This window comes from Heptranchias perlo, chromosome 18 (genome assembly GCF_035084215.1).
Source record: "Heptranchias perlo isolate sHepPer1 chromosome 18, sHepPer1.hap1, whole genome shotgun sequence".
Lineage (NCBI taxonomy): Eukaryota > Metazoa > Chordata > Chondrichthyes > Hexanchiformes > Hexanchidae > Heptranchias > Heptranchias perlo.
The window spans coordinates 41764401-41782511 of NC_090342.1; the positions used below are offsets into that span (position 1 = coordinate 41764401).

The 18111-nt window shown below is 41.8% G+C and overlaps 1 protein-coding gene across 3 annotated transcripts in view; it reads right to left on the minus strand.

Moving 5' to 3' along the window:
- The window catches only part of scube1 (signal peptide, CUB domain, EGF-like 1), a 288050-nt gene that overhangs the window by 213976 nt on the left and 55963 nt on the right, over nucleotides 1-18111 (minus strand). The window lies entirely within an intron of this gene.

Sequence of the window (18111 nt, forward strand, 5' to 3'; positions counted from 1 at the left end):
ATACAACATAGTAATTTCAATTAGTTAACTCCAGATTTAGCAAGGCTTGGTTTCTGAAGGGTTCCTAAAGAAATCACTGATGAGATGTTGCCAAAGGTACTGGAGTCCAATAAGGTACTTTCACTTCCCCAGCTCAGTCCCCCAGTACTACGACAAGAATAATGACAACAATGTGCATTTCTATAGAACCTATAATAATGAATGTCCCAAAGCACTCCATAGATAGGTATAAGGAAAACATGTAAGGTGAGGAAAGGTTGGGGGGGGGTGGGGGGGTGACCAAAAGCTTGGTCGAAGAGATGGATTTTGAGGAGCTATTTAAAAGGAGGAGAGAGAATTAGAGAAGGAATTCCAGATAGTAGGATAACTGGGGAAAAGAAGAGAGTTCACAAACATCAATGTTAGACAAGTGGAGTATTTGGGGGAAAATATAGGGCTATGGAAGTTTTAGAGAACGGTTGGGCAAGACCATGGTGGGATTTGAAGATAAGGACAAAGTTTTTAAATTTAGTGAATTGGGAGATGGAGAGCCAGCAAGGACAGGGGTGACAGACGAACAAGGTTTAGCATGGGACAAGACAAGTTAGAGTTTATGGAGTGGAGGAAAGGATGCCAGCAAGGAGAATATTGGAATAGTTGAGTCGGGAGATGATAAATGTATGTTTAAGGGTTTAAGCAGTCAAGAGGCTGTGATAGGGGTAGAGGTGAAAGTAAGCAGTCTTTGTAATGGAAGGATAATGGATCTAAAACTGAGCTCAGGGTTGAACAGGAACCAAGGCTGCAATCCATCTGGTTGAGGTCTAGACAGTGGTCAAGGAGGGGGATGGAATCAATGGCAAGGGAGTGGAGTTTATGGCAGAGGATAAAGTCAATGGCTTTGGTCTTTCCAATGAGCTGAGGAACTTTTTGTTCATCCAAGACTGGATATTAGTCAAACAGTTGGACAGCACAGAGGCAGTTAAGGGAGATGGCCAAAGGAGGTGGTGGTGAGGTAGATCTGGGTATCAGTCATCATCGAAGGGTAGCATGTAGACAGGAAGAGGAAAAGGCCAAAAATAGATCTTATGGTGACTCCAGAGGTTACAGTGCAGGGGAAGGAAGAGATGTAATCACTGGAGATGCACTGGCTATGTTCCAATAGGTAGCAATGGAACCACGCAAAGTTAGTCTACAAAGCTGAGCAATGGAGGAGAGGCATTGGTAGAGGATGGCATGGTCAAGTGTTGAATGCTGCAGAAAGTTTGAGTAGAACAACGAAGGATAATGCACCATGATCACAGTCACAGAGGATATCATTTGTGACTTTGGCCAGGGCTGTATTGGTGTTTTGAGGTGGTCAGAAGCCAGACCGGAAATATTTGAACAGGGAGTAATGGGAGACAGTGCTGGAGCTAGGAGGTGACAACACCTACAAAGACCTTAAGAAAGGAAAGGGAGGTTAGGGATGGGGCAGTAATTTGAAAGTTTGGAAGGGTTACGGATGTTTTGTTTGAGGAGGGGTGCAGTGCCTGAGGAGAAGGAACTATTGACAATATCAGCTGGCATGAGGGGCAGGAAGAGGAGTTGGGTAATCAGTTGAGTGAGAAGGGGACCAAGGAGTATAGACAAGGTGAGCTTGGAGACTTCCAGGATGTCATTCTCGATACAACCGAAGCAAAAGAATTGCATTCTGTTAGATGTTAAAACCCCTGGGACACCCATTTTCTTACTTCCAACTAAGAAACTAGACAAGAGGCAAACACTGTTGTGTGCTGGCTGCTTGCTGTTAATATGGCAGCATGTTTAGCACAGTAACAGATGAGAGATGTACAGTGTCAACTCCACCATAATTTTACATCATTTGGAACAACAGTGGTTTGTCATATATAAATATTTTGTTGTGTAAAGCCTACTGTTGAAAGGATTCAAAATTATGTTTATTGTAAAATTGTAGTGGAATTGATGTTGTATATTTGTCAGCTTCTTCACTATTACTAAATATGCTCCAATATCAACAAGGAACGATCATATATTAGTTCAGCTGTCAACAGGAATTTCTTCTTTCGATCAAAAAATACTCATGACAATGTATGCCTTCTAAAAGTCTCTAGCGTGAGGAGTGAAGAAAATCATCTGGTGCATGTTAAGCAAATTAATAAAATATACAAATAAACCACCTTTAAAAAAAATGTTAGCCCTGAAATTGCAAGGCTCCACTGGTGACATGGAGCCTCACTGGAGGCCAGCGGCAGCCTCATTGTAATGTCCAAATTTCACATTATTCTGGCAAGCTGTGCCCCTGGCACTCACCTCACCCATATATACTGGGCAAACTACTAACCCACTGGGCTAGCCTACTGAAGTTGGATTCTTAAAGCTAGCTATTAGTTTGCAAAGTTGATACCAAACTTTTGCAATGAATGTACACACATTTCGTTGCATATTTTAATTGTTTCTTTGCCAAACTTTCCAACAGTATTATTGTTTGCTACAGTTTTACAAAAGGAACTTGCAGCAAATAAAGTGCTGAGGATGGGCCTCCTTTGGGAGTTCCTTTATGGTCTATGATTTAGATGAGGAAGGCAATCTTATGAAAGAGACAACAAATACAGGTGCAGTGTCTGGCATTATGTCTCTAACCATCATTACCCCAGCAGCTGCATTTGCAAACTCAAACACATGTCAACATTGGAGATCTCTCTTTGCCTCTGCACTTGATGAGAGAGGTTGTAACTAAGCTGTGCCACCTGCTCCGGGCTGAATTGCAGACAACTTCTAGAACAGGGATGACTATTCCAGGAGTTATGAAAGTTGCCACAGCATTAATCTTTTATACCAATGTATTCTTCTGAGATACTCCAGGAGAAATCTGTGAAAATTAAGTCCATAGATATATCAAGCAAGTGACAGGTGCAACACTTGCAAGTGGCTAAATCTTCATTACTTTCCCTGTGAAAAGCAAACAGCAGCTGGACAGAGCACAGAAATGTTACCAGGTGTCTGGGTTCCCAAGAATATAGAGCATAGTGGGCATACAATTCAAATGGGTGCCACAGCTCCTCACATCAACCCATTGCCAACATAAATAGGAAAGGCTTCCATTCAATGAATGTGCAGGTGGTATCTGACCCAGCAACTCTGGGTGCATGGGTGCAGGGTCTTGAGCCGAGGCCATGTCGAGAAGGCAGCAGGTGCCAGCATCTGCCCACAAATTAGCACTTCTTCAATGCTTTGAGGAGACTGGTTGGTTTGGATGGATGTGTGGTCACCCCGAGAGGAGGCTGCTTCCTTCTCCTGCCGTGTTGGGTATCCTTGCAGATGATCAGGATTCTGCATTAGTGCAGACTGTTGTGTATATCAGCCCATCATGGTTCTCTTGAGCCAATGCCTGAACTGTCAAATCTGGCTGCAACAGATTGCTGTAAGTTCAACCCCAAGGCTTCAATTGCCACAATCACAGTAATTGTGAAAAGAACTATGGCTGAGCTTTGTCACTCTTTTCTCGGGAGGTCCTCTGCAGATGACTGCGAAGTTGCCATTCATTCCATGATTTGCTGTAGTTGTGGAAATCCTACATGCATTGCTGCAGAGGTTGATTGTGCAACGCTGCATTTCTCTGACAACCCTTTCAGGCTCCAAAAGGTGCTAGCATCTTTGATCATTGTTTAAAACACTTCTGAAGGCAGGTCCCTAGGGTGCCAACCCCTTGTTCATACAGCTGCCCATTCCATTTGCTCCCTCTGTGGAGCTTGGATCTGTGCTGGTGCTTCCACCAGACAGAACATGTGATGTGACCTGCTGTGAACTGCTGTGGTCCCAGGTAATCCTACCTCATTTTGAGAAGAACCTATCAAAGACGAGAAGTAAGATGATTTCAGGGCAGAATGCCTTGTAACAGAGTATCAATATATTGCTACTGTTGTGCAACTTTTGTCGCTGTGTTACTAAGAAATAGCGTAAGGGTAACAATGAGACAATTAAAAGGAGGCACTTGCTGGATAGTGGCAATACACCACCGAACTTTCCCTCTATTTCTTCCATGAGTCCAGGCCAAAAATGCCAACGGCCATCTCCTCAAAACTGGACAGGTCCTTCAAATTAGCAGGTCCCCTACCGGTGGTTGTGAACAACCTTCTGCTAAAAGAAATTGGCAGAGCCCACAAGCAGACACTCCTGGCAGCAGTGCATATACCTTCTTGGGTTAGTGTGATCTAATGCAGCAAACATGTAAGTTCTGCTGGTTCAGACATACCCTTCGAGAATTATGAACCCAATGGAAGCTACTTGTATGCCCTCTAAAAATTGTGCCCTATAGCTTTTCAGCAATTGCGTAGAAAGTAGGAAAGTTTGTCTGATACGTCCCAGCGAGTGAAGTTCGCAATTTTGATATATGCCATGTGTACCATGTTACATTAATAAATTATGCAAAGTTACACTTAGATTGTCACTACACCCAATTCCATTATTTTTTTTTGTCCTTCGCATGGGACCTGGAATATTTCATTCAATCTCTCTCCTACCTCCATCCAGGCAGCTCTTACTTCCATTTTCATTGCAGGGTGGCCATCTGCCTCTACCACTCTTCCTGCAAGTGTACCACCAATACATCTTCCTGAAAAGGGCAGTTCTCCCCATACTGTGCCTTGTCTCCAGAAAAAAAGGAACAGCATAAAGAATCAAACATTCCCATTTAAGGATGGGGAACTACAGCTTCAGAAGAAATCCTACATAGAACTACATGGAATGTACAGCACAGAAGTAGGCCATTTGGCCCATCTGGCCTATGTCAGTGGTAATGCTCCACATGAGCCTCCTCTCACCCCTCTTCATCTAACCTCATCAGCATAACCTTCTATTCCTTTCTCCCTCATGTGTTTGTTCACCCTCTCCTTAAATGCATCTATGCTATCCAAATCCTGTCCCATAGCCAATCACACTAGCAGCTTAGCACCCAGCACCCATTTTCCAGATGTTGTGACCCTAGATGAACCTAGAAGAGGTGCTATCCTCACCATTTTCAGTGAGGTTAGCTCTTCTGTGCAAAGTGAGTACAGCTGGACCCAACTCCAAAAATCGCCAGAATTGCAATTTGTGCTTTTTGGGCTCAAGTCTGCTGCGCCCACAACCCTGTCCCAAATCCCAGTGTCAGGGCTGGGAGTTTCACAGTTTCACTCCATTTCAGGGCCACCCCTTTAGGCTGAAGAAACTTCAAAAATGTTTTTTAATTAGAAATTCAAAGTTGCTGCTTTCTCAACAGCTATCAATGAATGGCTCTGCAATCAATTGTTGTTAGGAAGCTACCACTTGATGCTTTTATGGGCTTCTACTAAGTATGTCATGCAGATGCAGGCATTGGAGATACTGGAGGCACAACTGGTGGAATTTCATGGATGATGTCATCCTACCTGCCCTGCCTTTTCTAGTGACAAAAGGTGTGTTGGGGAGGGGAGGGGGAGGGGGCGGAAATAAAAAGCATCTGCCCCCACTTCCAGCAAATTCTGGCTGCATTAAAAAAAGGGACAGGCGGAACTGGGTCTGACTGCTCCAACTGCACTGCCTCCGCAACTCCCACGACCAGGAATTTCGGGTTTTATTTTTCTTAAGTTAAAAAAATGTGGTAAAGGGAAGCAATATCAATGCTGGCGAACTGCACTTATTTTTTCACTTTGGCACTCGATGTCACATCCTATCAGGTATAGTATGGCCAGGTGTTCCTTCCACTCTAACAATATGCCTTAACCCCAAACTCGGAGAGTACCTATTACTATTCCAGTGAACTACACTAGCTGTCTTAGCGAGTTGTTTCATGCTCAAAAAGGTGAGGGATGTTAATGCTGGGAGATGGAAGGAGACTGAGTAGTAGATCTTGCGATCATCAGCATATTTGTGCAAATTGAAACCATTTTCCCGAAACAGGTCATTCAACCCAACTGGTCTATGCCAGCATTTATGCTCCATGCGAGCCTCCTCCCTCCCTACTTCATCTAAACCTATCAGGATACCCTTGTTTTCATTTCTCATTCATGTGCTTATCTAGCTTCCCCTTAAACGCATCTTTGCTATTGGTCTCAACTATTCTTTGTTACATGTTACACATTCTTACCACTCTTCAGGTAGAGAAGTTTCTCCTGAATTTCCTATTGGATTAATTAGTGACTATTTTATATTGATGACCTCTAGTTTTGGAATCCCCCATAAGTGGAAACATTTTCTCTAAGTCTACCCTATCGAACCCTATCATTATCTTAAAGACCTCTATCAGGTCACCCCTCGGTCTTCTCTTTTCTAGAGAAAAGAGCCCCAGCCTGTTCAGCCTTTCCTGATAAGGATATCCTTTCAGTTTTGTTATCATCCTGGTGAATCTTTTTTGCACCCTCTCCAATGCCTCTATATCCTTTCAACCATACTCCAAGTGTGGTCTAACCAAAGTTCTATACAAGTTTAACATAACGTCTTTGCTTTTCAATTCTATCCCTCTAGATATGAACCCTAGTGCTTGATTTGCCTTTTTTTATGGCTTTATAATGTGTGTTGCTACTTTCAGTGATTGTGAATCTGTACCCCTAGATCCCTTTGCTCCTCTATCCCATTTAGACCATTATCCAAGCAGTATGTAGCCTCCTTATTCTTCCTACCAAAATGGACCACCTCACACTTATCTATACTGAAATTCATTTGCCAATTACACCCCAATTGTGCAAGTTTATTAATGTCCTCTTGTATTTTGATGCAATCTTCCTTTGTATTAACTGCACCCCCCAGTTTGGTGTCATGCACAAATTTTGAAATTGTACTTCCGATTCCCGAATCCAAAGTTAATGTAAATTGTGAACAACAGTGGTCTCAGCACAGATGTCTGTGGAACATCACTTCCTACCTTTTTCCAGTCTGAATAGCTACCCTTAACCCTACTCTCTGTTTTCTGTTATGTAGCCAACTTACTATCCATTCTGCTACCTGTCCCTGACTCCACATGCTCTGACCTTAGTCATGAGTCTACAATGCGGTACCTTATCGAAGGCCTTTTGAAAATCCAAATATATTACATCTACTATATTACCCTTGTCTACTCTTTCTATTACTTCTTGAAAGAATTCAATAAGGTTGGTCAAGCACTCCCCTCTGAAATCCGTGCTGAATTTTTTTTTATATTTTTGTTCTCTAGAAGTCTTTCTCTTACATCTTTCAGTAAAGATTCCATTATCTTTCCCTCCATCACCGTTAAGCTAACTGGTCTATAGTTCTCTGGACTTGTTCTATCTCCTTTTTTAAATACAGGAATAACATTAGCTGTGCCAGTCCTCTGGCACTATTCCCTTTGCTGATGAATTTTTAGCTATATGTAATAGTGCTTCTGCTATCTCCTCCCTAACTTCTTTTAATATTCACAGATGCAATCCATCCAGACCAGGGGTCTTATCCTCCCTCAATTTGATTAGTTTTATCAATTATCTCCCCCCTTTCTATCTTAAATGTTTTTATATCTTTTATGATCTCTTCTTCAACTGTCTTGCCTGGTAAATATGGAAGCAAAGTAGCTATTCAATATTTCTGCCATTTTGCTGTCATGCCTGTGAGTTTATCTTATTCATCCCTTAGTGGCCCTATCGCTATTCTGATTTTTCTTTTGTTATTTATGTGTCTGTAAAATACTTTACTATTTATTTTTATATTCCTTGACAATTTAATCTCATCGTTCCTCTCTGCTTTCCTAATTGTTTTTTTGACTTCTTTCCTAGCCTCTTTGTATTTGCTTTTGCCATCCTCTCCTTTACTATTTATTTAGAGTATGCCTTTTTCTTTAGTTTCAACTTTACCCTTCTCTCTTTATTCATCCATGGTGTTTCATTATTGGCTAGTTTGTACTTGTTTTTTTAGAAGAATATATTTCTCCTGAACTCTATTGATCATTGTTTTAAATATTTCCCATTGCTTTTCTATCTCTTTGTCTGCCAAAATTTTTTTCCAGTTTACCTGCCCCAGTTCTATTCTCATCCATTCAAAATTAGTGTTTCTCCCCCCAATCTATTTTCAATCTTTGGTCTTTGTCTTATGTCTTTCTCAATCATTATTTTAAACCTTATTATGTTATGATCGCTATTGCCTAGATGTTCCCCTACGCTTACTTCCCTTATCTGTTCTGGTTCATTTCCCATTACTAGATCCAACAGTGATTCTTCTCTTGTTGGGCTTCTCACAGAAGTGTCATGGAAATGGTCTGCAGAGCAGAGATATTGGAGATGGATGGAATGGTCAACAATGCTGGAGATGGCAGAGGGGTTGAGCAGTATGAGACAGAGTTCCGTGAACAATGTCATAAAGGGTTTTATTTGTGATTTTTACTAGTGCGGTGTCAGTGCTGTGGGCAGGTCAGAAGCCAGATTAGAGGGTCTCAAAGAAGAAGTGGCGGGAGAAGTGGAAGCATAATTTTAAAGCAATGACTCATTCTTGGGCTTTGGAACAAAGGGCAGTTAGGAATAGGGTGGCAATTGGAGAGTGAATGGGTTGAATGTGGGTTTCATGAGGAGGGAGATGGTAACGAGAGTCTTGAAGGAAGTATGGGCAATGCCGTACAGTAGAGGCAGATTGTTGATGTTGACAATAATGGGACTGAGGAGATGAGTTACATGGTCAGGAGCTGGAACTGGAGGATATTAAGGGAATAAATGAGTGTGCTGAAAATAGGAGATGATGAAGTGGTCAGAAAGAGCTCAATAGAGACTGGAGGTATGACGGCTACATGTGATCACAAAATCAATGAGGTGGCTGTGTGCAAATGGGGAGTCAATGGGAAGGGTTAGGTTGAGGGAGGCGTACAAGGCAAGGCATTTGGTAGAGGTGACAGAGGCTGTGTTCATATGGAGATTGAAGTCACTGAAGATGAGGAATCATTCAGTTCAGAAGTAGAGATTGGAGAGAAGAGAGGCAATTTCAATAAGGAAGGTGCCTTGAGACCTGTGGGGGAAGCGGGGGGGGGAAGAAAGTATATGAGCAAAATCTTAAAAAGGAGAGATGAGAGGAGTAGCAGAGATTGGGATGTTCAAAAATGGAGAAGGAGCTGAAGGAATAGGGGGAATAGACCAATGTGGGATCTCAAGAAGAGTGCCATGCTATCACTACAAGCATTTTGCAGGGCAGTGCTGAGTGCAAAAGTGGCTGCAGGTTTACTGACTGAGTTGAGGGATAAAGGGAGATTCACGGAGGGGTTGGTAATGGTGCAAGCAGATCATGGGATGGAAGGGAAGGTTGAGAGATTAGACCCAGAAGAGCGTGGCAGCTGGGAAAAGTGTCCTCGGAGGGGAATAAGACTGTTATATTACTTATGGAGTACAACCATTGCACTCAGGTGGGCAAGGCAAAGGACCCAGAGGGAGCCAATCCAACAGAGAAAAATCTAGGAAGACAGAGGGAGAGGAATTTGACAGTAGGTGGGGCTGGGGACCACCTTGATAAGCACAAACATATTCCAAAAATTGGCCCAAAAAGGTTTGGTTTACACACTGAAAGAATTAAATTGAAATGATTAAGTCATGCACGTACTTCAATTTAATCATCCTGACCAGTGCTAAATGACAATAATGGTCAGTTCAGATTCAAAGGTGCCATCTATTTATAACAGCAAGTAGACAGGGTCCAAAGAAAAATCAATAAGTATACATTTTTTCATTAACAGGGCCTATTAGGAATAATAATGAATGTAAAAACGTGCATACATTGATTATTTTTCACCAGGCCAGTCATTGCTTTAATGCTGTTCTAAAACAAAATCATCATGACAAAATTCAAAAATATGCACATTATTGCCTAATGGTGAAACATTGCACCAGTGGAATAATTGAAACATCTAAATAATTATGTGTGATATTTATTTTAAAGGGGAACAGTTTGTAAACATAGCAGTAAGACACAAAACTAAAACTGGACTTTCCTCTGTTCACTTTCATCATGGTTTTCATTCTTTATGGTCATCAGATAATGCTTTTAATGATCACACAGTGACCTACTGAAATCTTAAGTTTGTACAAAGGATTAACTTTGTAAATTGCTAATTGACTGTGTGCGTAATGTCTGCACCCTCTTCAAAGTCTGCGAGGAGTCTAGACTGCCTATAGCCTCTCCTATCATTCCTACCCCACTCAAAAGACATAGCTGAGGCCAAAAGTAACTTCCAACAGAAGCAGCACATCACATGGGAAAAAATAAAAATGAAACCATTGTCACTTAATCCTAAACATAAAAGCAGGTTTTAATTATTGCTCCAATCTTTGTAATTATTCACATGAAAAATAAATGGAAATGGTTTTACATGTTTGCAGAGGCTTCACATAAGGGAAATCTGTTAAAAGGCCCAGTATCATCAGGAATTCCTCACTTGCAAATAAGAAATTCCTGTTGACAAACATTAGAGATCAAAGATCTTGGCGGCTGACAGAGTAGCCCATTTAGTAACAGTGAAATTCTTTCTGTCAATAATTTTAATGAAAACTCAGAGGGGATACAGAACAGGATAATCCTTTTATACTCACACTGACTTTTTCAGTCAAATTATTGACTGAGGGAATTTCACCTATAGAATGATGGCAGACAAATCTCAAGTCCAATGTTTTTTTAAATAAAACATTGATGTCAGCAACTTCAGTCCAGGGAACTCCATGCATTTTTAAAATGCATGAAAAAGCTTTAAAGTAGTCAGGATGTTACATGCCTGATGTTGGCCATCAGGAATTTCTTACTTGCAAGTAAGAAATTCCTGACGAGACTGGGGCTTTAACCCCTTTGCTGCAGGTGAGTACTTTAGAGCCTTGTATGCATGACCAACACTGCATTTGATTGAGGAGCCTGAAGCAAAGGGGTTAAATTGCACTAACAGAAAAGGGAAGCTGTGAACTACTTTGGCTTTTATTTTCCATTGGCGCTAGAGTTTATAACCCCTCTAGTTCATTCACCAGACAGGTTCCCTTTTAATGGCAAGAAAATACTTGAACTGAAAGGGATTATTGAGCATATCTGACCTGCACTCAACCTTGCAAGCAGTCCTTTCTTCTACCTTTCAAATGCTGTAGAGTTTTAATCCATAGTCGAGCTTACTGACTTCAGTCACCCTGTTCAGACTTTTTGCAAAAAGGACCAAAATTATACCTCGTATTATCCAGCAATTACACACATGTTCAACTATCAATTTTGTGCCCAATATTTTGGTGCCCAATATTATAAGTTTTGTTCATTTTTTATATGACAATCATGTTATTGGATTTTAAGAGAAGTATTAGTGGGTCAGTGGGAGGAAGGGATGCTCTCTCCCTCCATTTACCCACCTCCCCTGCTACTTATGATGCTTGCCTCTAATTATAAACTGTTCATCTGAAAAAGAATATATTTTCCCTAAATCTGTTAAATATCTGATGGATCTTGAGATTAAAACAGTTTACAGTAAATTTTGAAAAAAAAATTCTTAAAAAATGTAACAAACTATCACGTGTTCATCTTAATAAAAAGTATTCTTTTTGTAGTTTATATCATTGCGATCTGACTGAATTATCTTATAACTTAGTTTCAGCATCTATTAGTTATACTGAATGGACTTGTGGTTAACTAAAAGACGATATCCTGTGTAATCGGAAAGCAAACTATAACCAGCTGGATAGAATTGGGTGATAATTATACCAGCCTGGAAATAATGTATTCAATGTAATAAAACAAACCAAAGTATATAATAAAATCTGGTTATTGCAGATGTGAAATGGAAAAAAGTGGATTCCTCATGCTTCCAGGGTTCAGGTGGCTGTTATAAAACACCCAAGTTTAGTCTCACTGTTTATGATGTCATCTGATCCCTTGAATTAGATTACAGCCCTGAATTTATGATTGAAAAAAAAGCATATCCTGTTTTAATTCATATGTGGAGTTTTTTTTTAATTTTGTTTTAAACTGATTTTTAAGGCAACAGTGAATGTTGGTGCATACAACAACTTGCATTTTCCTAGGCGTTTCACAGCAACATTATCAGAGAAAATCTGTCAGGTGACCAAAAGCTTGGTCAAAGACATAGCTTTTAAGGAGCATCTTAAAAGGAGGACAGAGAGGTTGAGAGATTTAGGGAGGGAATTCCAGAGCTTAGGACCTAGACAGCTGAAGACACGGCTGCCAATGGAGAGGCGAAGAAAATCGGGGATGCACACGAGGCCAGAATTGAAGGAACGCAGAGTTCTTGGAGGGTTGGCGCGCACACACACACATATGCTGGCAGATGATTATTTTATCCATTCCCTCTTAAAGGGGTCTACAACCACAAGTTAGTAAAGTGATCCAGAAATTTGGGACTGCAAACACCTTTGTGTTATACCGTTAATTAACTATATAGAAGCACCATCACTGTAAATAACAACCTTGTAGTTTTCATGTCATTAAAGCTATATTTACAAGACCTATGTATCTGTTCAACCGCAACAACAACAACTTGCATTTATACAGTGCCTTCCAAGTAGTAAAACGTCAAGGCACTTCACAGGAGCGATTTTCAAACAAAACTTGATGCCAAGCCACAGGAGGAGGTATTGGGACAAGTGACCAAAAGCTTGGTCAAAGAGGTGTGTTTTAAGGAGCATCTTAAAGGAGCAGAGAGTTAGAAAGGTGGAGGGGTTTAGGGAGGGAATTCCAGAGCTTAGGGCCTAGGCAGCTGAAGGCACGCCCACCAATGGTGAAGCAATTAAAATTGGGGATGCGCAAGAGGCAAGAATTGGAGGAGCGCAGAGATCTGAGGGTTGTAGGGCTGGAGCAGGTTGCAGGAGATAGGGAGGGGTGAGGCCATTGAGGGATTTGAAAACAAGGATGAGAATTTTAAAAATCAAGGCATTCCCAGACTGGGAGCCAATGTAGGTCAGCGAGCACAGGGGTGATGGGTGAACACGGGACTTGGTACAAGTTAGGATATGGGCAGCAGAGTTTTGGATGAGCTCAAGTTTATGGGGAGTGGAAGATGGGAGGCCAGCCAGGAGAGCATTGGAATAGTCAAGTCTAGAGGTAACAAAGGCATGGATGAGCACCTGAGCTGAGTCAGGGGCAGAGACGGGCGATGTTACAGAGGTGGAAGTAGGCGGAGCGGATATGTGGTCGGAAGCTCATCTCAGGGTCAAACAGGACCCCGAGGTTGCGAACAGTCTGGTTCAGCCTCAGACAGTGGCCAGGGAGAGGGATGGTGTCAGTGGCTAGGGAACGTTGTCTGTGGTGGGGAATGAAAACAATGGCTTCGGTCTTTCCACTATTTAGTTGGAGGAAATTTTTTTTCATCCAGTACTGGATGTCGAACAAGCGGTGTGACAAATCAGAGACAGTGATAGAGTCGAGGGAGATGGTGGTGAGGTAGCACTGGGTGTTGTCAGCATACATGTGGAATCTGACGTGTTTTTGGATGATGTCGCCGAGGGGCAGCATGTAGACGAGAAACGGGGGGGGCGCCAAGGATAGATCCTTGGGGGACTCCAGAGGTAACTTTGAGGGAGCGGGAAGAGAAACCATTGCAGGTGATTCTCTGGCTACGACTGGATAGATAAGAATGGAACCAGGAGAGTGCAGTCTCACCCAGTTGGATGATGGAGGAGGATGGTGTGGTTAACCGTGTCAAATGCTGCAGGCAGGTCAAAAAGAATGAGGAGGGATAGTTTACCACTGTCACAGTCACGTGATGTCATTTGTGACTTTGATAAGTGCTATTTTAGTACCGTGGAAGGGGCAGAAACTTGATTGGAGGGATTCAAACATGGAGTTGTGGAAAAGATGGGCACAGATTTGGGAGGTGATAACATGTTCAAGAACTTGAGAGGTTTTATAGAATCATAGAACGGTTAAAGCACAGAAGGCAGCCATTCAGCCCATCGAGCCCGTGCCGGCTCTTTGTAAGAGCAATCCAGATAGTCCCATTCCTCCACTCTTTCCCCGTGGCCATGCAAATTTTTTTCCCTTCGCGTATGTATCCAATTCCTTTTTGAAAGCCACAATTGAATCTGATTCCACTACCCTTTCAGGCAGTGCATTCCAGATCATAACTACTCGCTGCGTAAAAAAGCTTTTCCTCATGTCACCTTTGGTTATTTTGCCAATCACCTTAAATCTGTGTCCTTTGGCTCTTGACTCTTCCACCAATGGGAACAGTTTCTCTTTATTTACTTTATCTAAACCCTTCATGTTTTTGAACACTTCTATCAAATCTCCTCTTAACCTTCTTTGCTCTAAAGCGAGCAACCCCAGCTTCTCCAGTCTATCCAATTAACTGAAGTCCCTCATCCCTAGAACCATTCTAGTAAATCTTATCTGCAACCTCTCCTAGGTCTTCACATCCTTCCGAAAGTGGACACAATACTCCAGCTGTGGCCAAACCATTGTTTTGTAAAGGTTCAACATAACTTCCTTGCTTTTGTACTCTATGTCTCTAGTTATAAAGCCCAGGACCCCTGAAATAGAGTTGGAGATGGGCGGTAGTGCAAGAGGAATCAGAGGTAGGTACTTTGAGGAGGGAGCCCTTTTTATTAAACTAAGGGCTAGAGTAGTAGTTGACCATGTTAAACTGAAGGTCCTATTAAATCAGCAAGGTAAGGATTGAATTCATTCCATAAACCTACATGTACAGCTTAAGATTGTTTTTAAAAAAAGGTGCTGTGATCTTTGCTCAGTGTGCAAATATCCTGTCTGACTGCTACTAATGTAGACCAACAAGATCCCAGACCTGTGTTGGATTTGCTGCTCTTAGCTGGAAAAGTGAGGTAGTGGCCTCAGCATCGCCAAGCTAGGGAGGGAATAATAAACCAGCTATTGTTCCCGCTTCGGATCACTAGCCAGTAGCCCTCGGCTGGATGTGTGCATTTGACAGGGGCAGGATTGGGCTCAGTGTGATGGCCCCTACAGCTGAATAGCTTGCTGACAATCACTGTCCAGATTGATATTTGAAGAATTAGCCCTTCAGCAATTTATCAGAGGGTGCCCAGCACTTGTGCAGTGATGTCCCAGCATGTGTAGAATTTCTTAAAAATAGTCATTATGAGATCAGTTACCTAAATCTAATGTACTGGTCGAAGGTTTACCCTCAGCCTTTATGTCAAGTAATTAAACAAAACCAACAAAAAAACTCTGCCTTTTGGAGATCAAAGTTTCCAAACACATGTACACTTCCTTATGGTTGACAAATGACAATCATAATCTTAAGCTTCAATTAATTGATAACTGGAAATTAATTCTAAAGTCACTGGATAGACCTACCACTCCAAGCTAAGCTTTCTGGTAGTCACCCCCACCCCACAAAAAAAAACTTGAACAAAATTCTAAATGTTATTCACTCAGGACCTCTTCATTGCATTGCCTTTTTGAAATAAAACACGCATTACTTAGTGATATCTCTAAATACTGTAACAATGTATTTAGACACATTAATTGCTAACTGTACTTCTATTTAGTTATATAAATCTCAATCTATTGCACATACAATAATAGATATCTGGGAATAAGTTATAAGACTGTAATTTAACTAATAAAGCATGCAAAAAAGATTTGGATCAATTATTAATTCAGAAGAGGTTTGGGTAGAAAAAAAATGGAAAATGACCAGATGGTGCCCTGAAACAGGAGCAATATGATGGAGTGCACTGGACGAGCTCAATGCCCTTTTCACGTTATGTTTTTATGTGGACAATGCTCAGTTGTTTGAACCTGATCTGAGCACCCCACCCATCTGGAGAGCATTAAAGCCTTCAGCTGCTGCCAGGCTTATGCCAATGCTGCTATCAGCTCCCAAAATGTGTTGGAGGAATAGGCCAGTACAGTATATTCTAATGCACTGAATTTTCTATTCACTGAATGTGACCTACTGCTTATATATGTTCTCCAAAACACAGCTAATTCCAATTAGTTACTGGTCACCGCAATATAATATGTAACCACTATTCTAAATCCATTGTTTTATTTTAAAAAAGATAGCAAGTGGATCCTTCACTGAGCTTATAGTGTTTATAATGTTGAGACTGAATCCAAGTGATCCGCAGCAAGAAAATGTAAAACAGAAAGTCAGAATAACTATTTTTACAGTGGTTAAAAAAAAATCACCTCAGTTTAATTTGCGTGACTAATATAAATAGATTACCAACACTAGTACACCAATTAGCTGTCACTATCACCATGCTTTGCATAGAAGTGCCATTACACCAGCCAGCCTCTCTCCACCTGCATGGAGCTGAATTTTTGTAATTCTATACTTTGAGATGCAGTGCCATGTAGCATCTCTGATGTCATTTCAAGCTCAATGAAGTAATCCTAATTACTTTAATCCTAATCCTAATTTCCATATATATCATCTGAAAAAGTGTACTTTTCTCTCCCCTTCCATCCACTTATCTTTAGAGGGTGTTAACACCTTACTGGATACATTTACAAGGGTACCAGCGGCCCTGCCTAAATCGCCATTATTCATGCATGACCATTGGCTGTGAATGGCAGCAGGCTATTCACCCACAGGATGACTGCTGAATTTAACGTTGTGCTCCCCAAAGTCCACATATCCACATTTCCAGGATGAGTTGATGGCAATGATCAGGTTCAGGAACCTGGGACAATTTTTGCCCCTCTAACCAAGGCGCACGGAGCCCACTTACAGTTCCTTACCACTATCCCAGCTGAGATCAGCTAACTCAGCGCAGGCCAAGTATCAAAGCTGAAACCTTCCTGGTCTGTATTGCTCTGCTACTCACTGGCTAAGTGAGTTGAGCCATTGGAGGAGCCCACTGATGAACGGACACATCTATGTTTCTCTTTCAAACGCTGACCAATCTGCTGTGCATTTCCACCAGTTTCTGTTTTTACTACAAGCACATAATCAGCTTAGTGAGTCTATGTCTTAATGGATTTACAGTTGAAATATAAATAAACTGTCCAGCTTTTAAAGGAAAAAATTAGCCATTGATAGATACTAAAGAGTTCTATGAAGTGTCATACTGGAAGGACTCGTGTCTTACATAGAATCTACAGCCCAGAAACAGGCCATTCGGCCCAACTGGTCTATGCCTGCATTTATGCTCCACACAAGCCTCCTCCCTCCCTACTTCAGCTAACCCTATCAGCATATCCTTCTATTCCTTTCTCCTTCATGTGCTTATCTAGCTTCCCCTTAAATGCATCTATGCTATTTGCCTCAACTACTCCCTAATCATGTGTGCATGTCATGACACCAAGATTATTCCGGTTGGAGCTTGAACCCAGTATTAATCACACATTGTCTATATGACAGAGGTGTGAGCATCAATGCAGCAAGCTACTATCTCATCGTAGAAAGACTATATTACTTTCTTAAAGGATCAGCAGCAATTGCACGGTGTCGGTCGTGGCAAGTTGAAGGATATACTATTTCATGACCTAAATCACAATAGGGTAAACCTTCTGCTTGGACTCCATGGGTGGCACACCCATAGGCAGGTTGCAACATATATTGGTTTGCAAATGACACTGTCCAAAAGGTGGAACCCGCGAATCAACAGCCTTTAAATCCCAGCATGTGCTGGATCGGCTAGCGGGAACCTCCACTGCTGACCCAAGGAAGTTCCCTCATTTACTGAGATAGATAAATTTGTTAGGTGAGGGTATCAAGGGACATGGAACAAAGGCAGGTAAATGGAGTTGAGATATAAATCAGCCATGATCTAATTCTCACAGTGGAACTTGTAAAGGGGGCTGCTTCTTCCCTTATACTGGCTGTGTTCTTCAGAGGTCCAGGCCAAGACGCAGGGCTGGAGCCCCAGGTGGAACCCATATCCATCACCCAGGTGACCAGTATGTCTCTTTACACCCAGCGTGCCGGCTCCCCAGTGGATCACAGACTAGAGCCAAGTAAACTGCCAGCCTTGGAGTCCCCTCCAACATCACATGACTTCTGAAAGGGTGCTATGGTTTAGGGTAGATAGAGGTTCAGCTCCAAACAAAGCCCTGTGAACATTAGCAGCAGAGGCCAATACCTGGTGTATCCAGGTTCTAGCCGAATTCGCAGGTCTCCTGCTGTACTCTCTCCTGACTTGCAACAAGATTATTTCAGAAGGCCCATTGGTTTTCGGGATCGTGCTTCAATATGGGTGGCCGTAAAAGAAGATGGGGCTGAAGTCG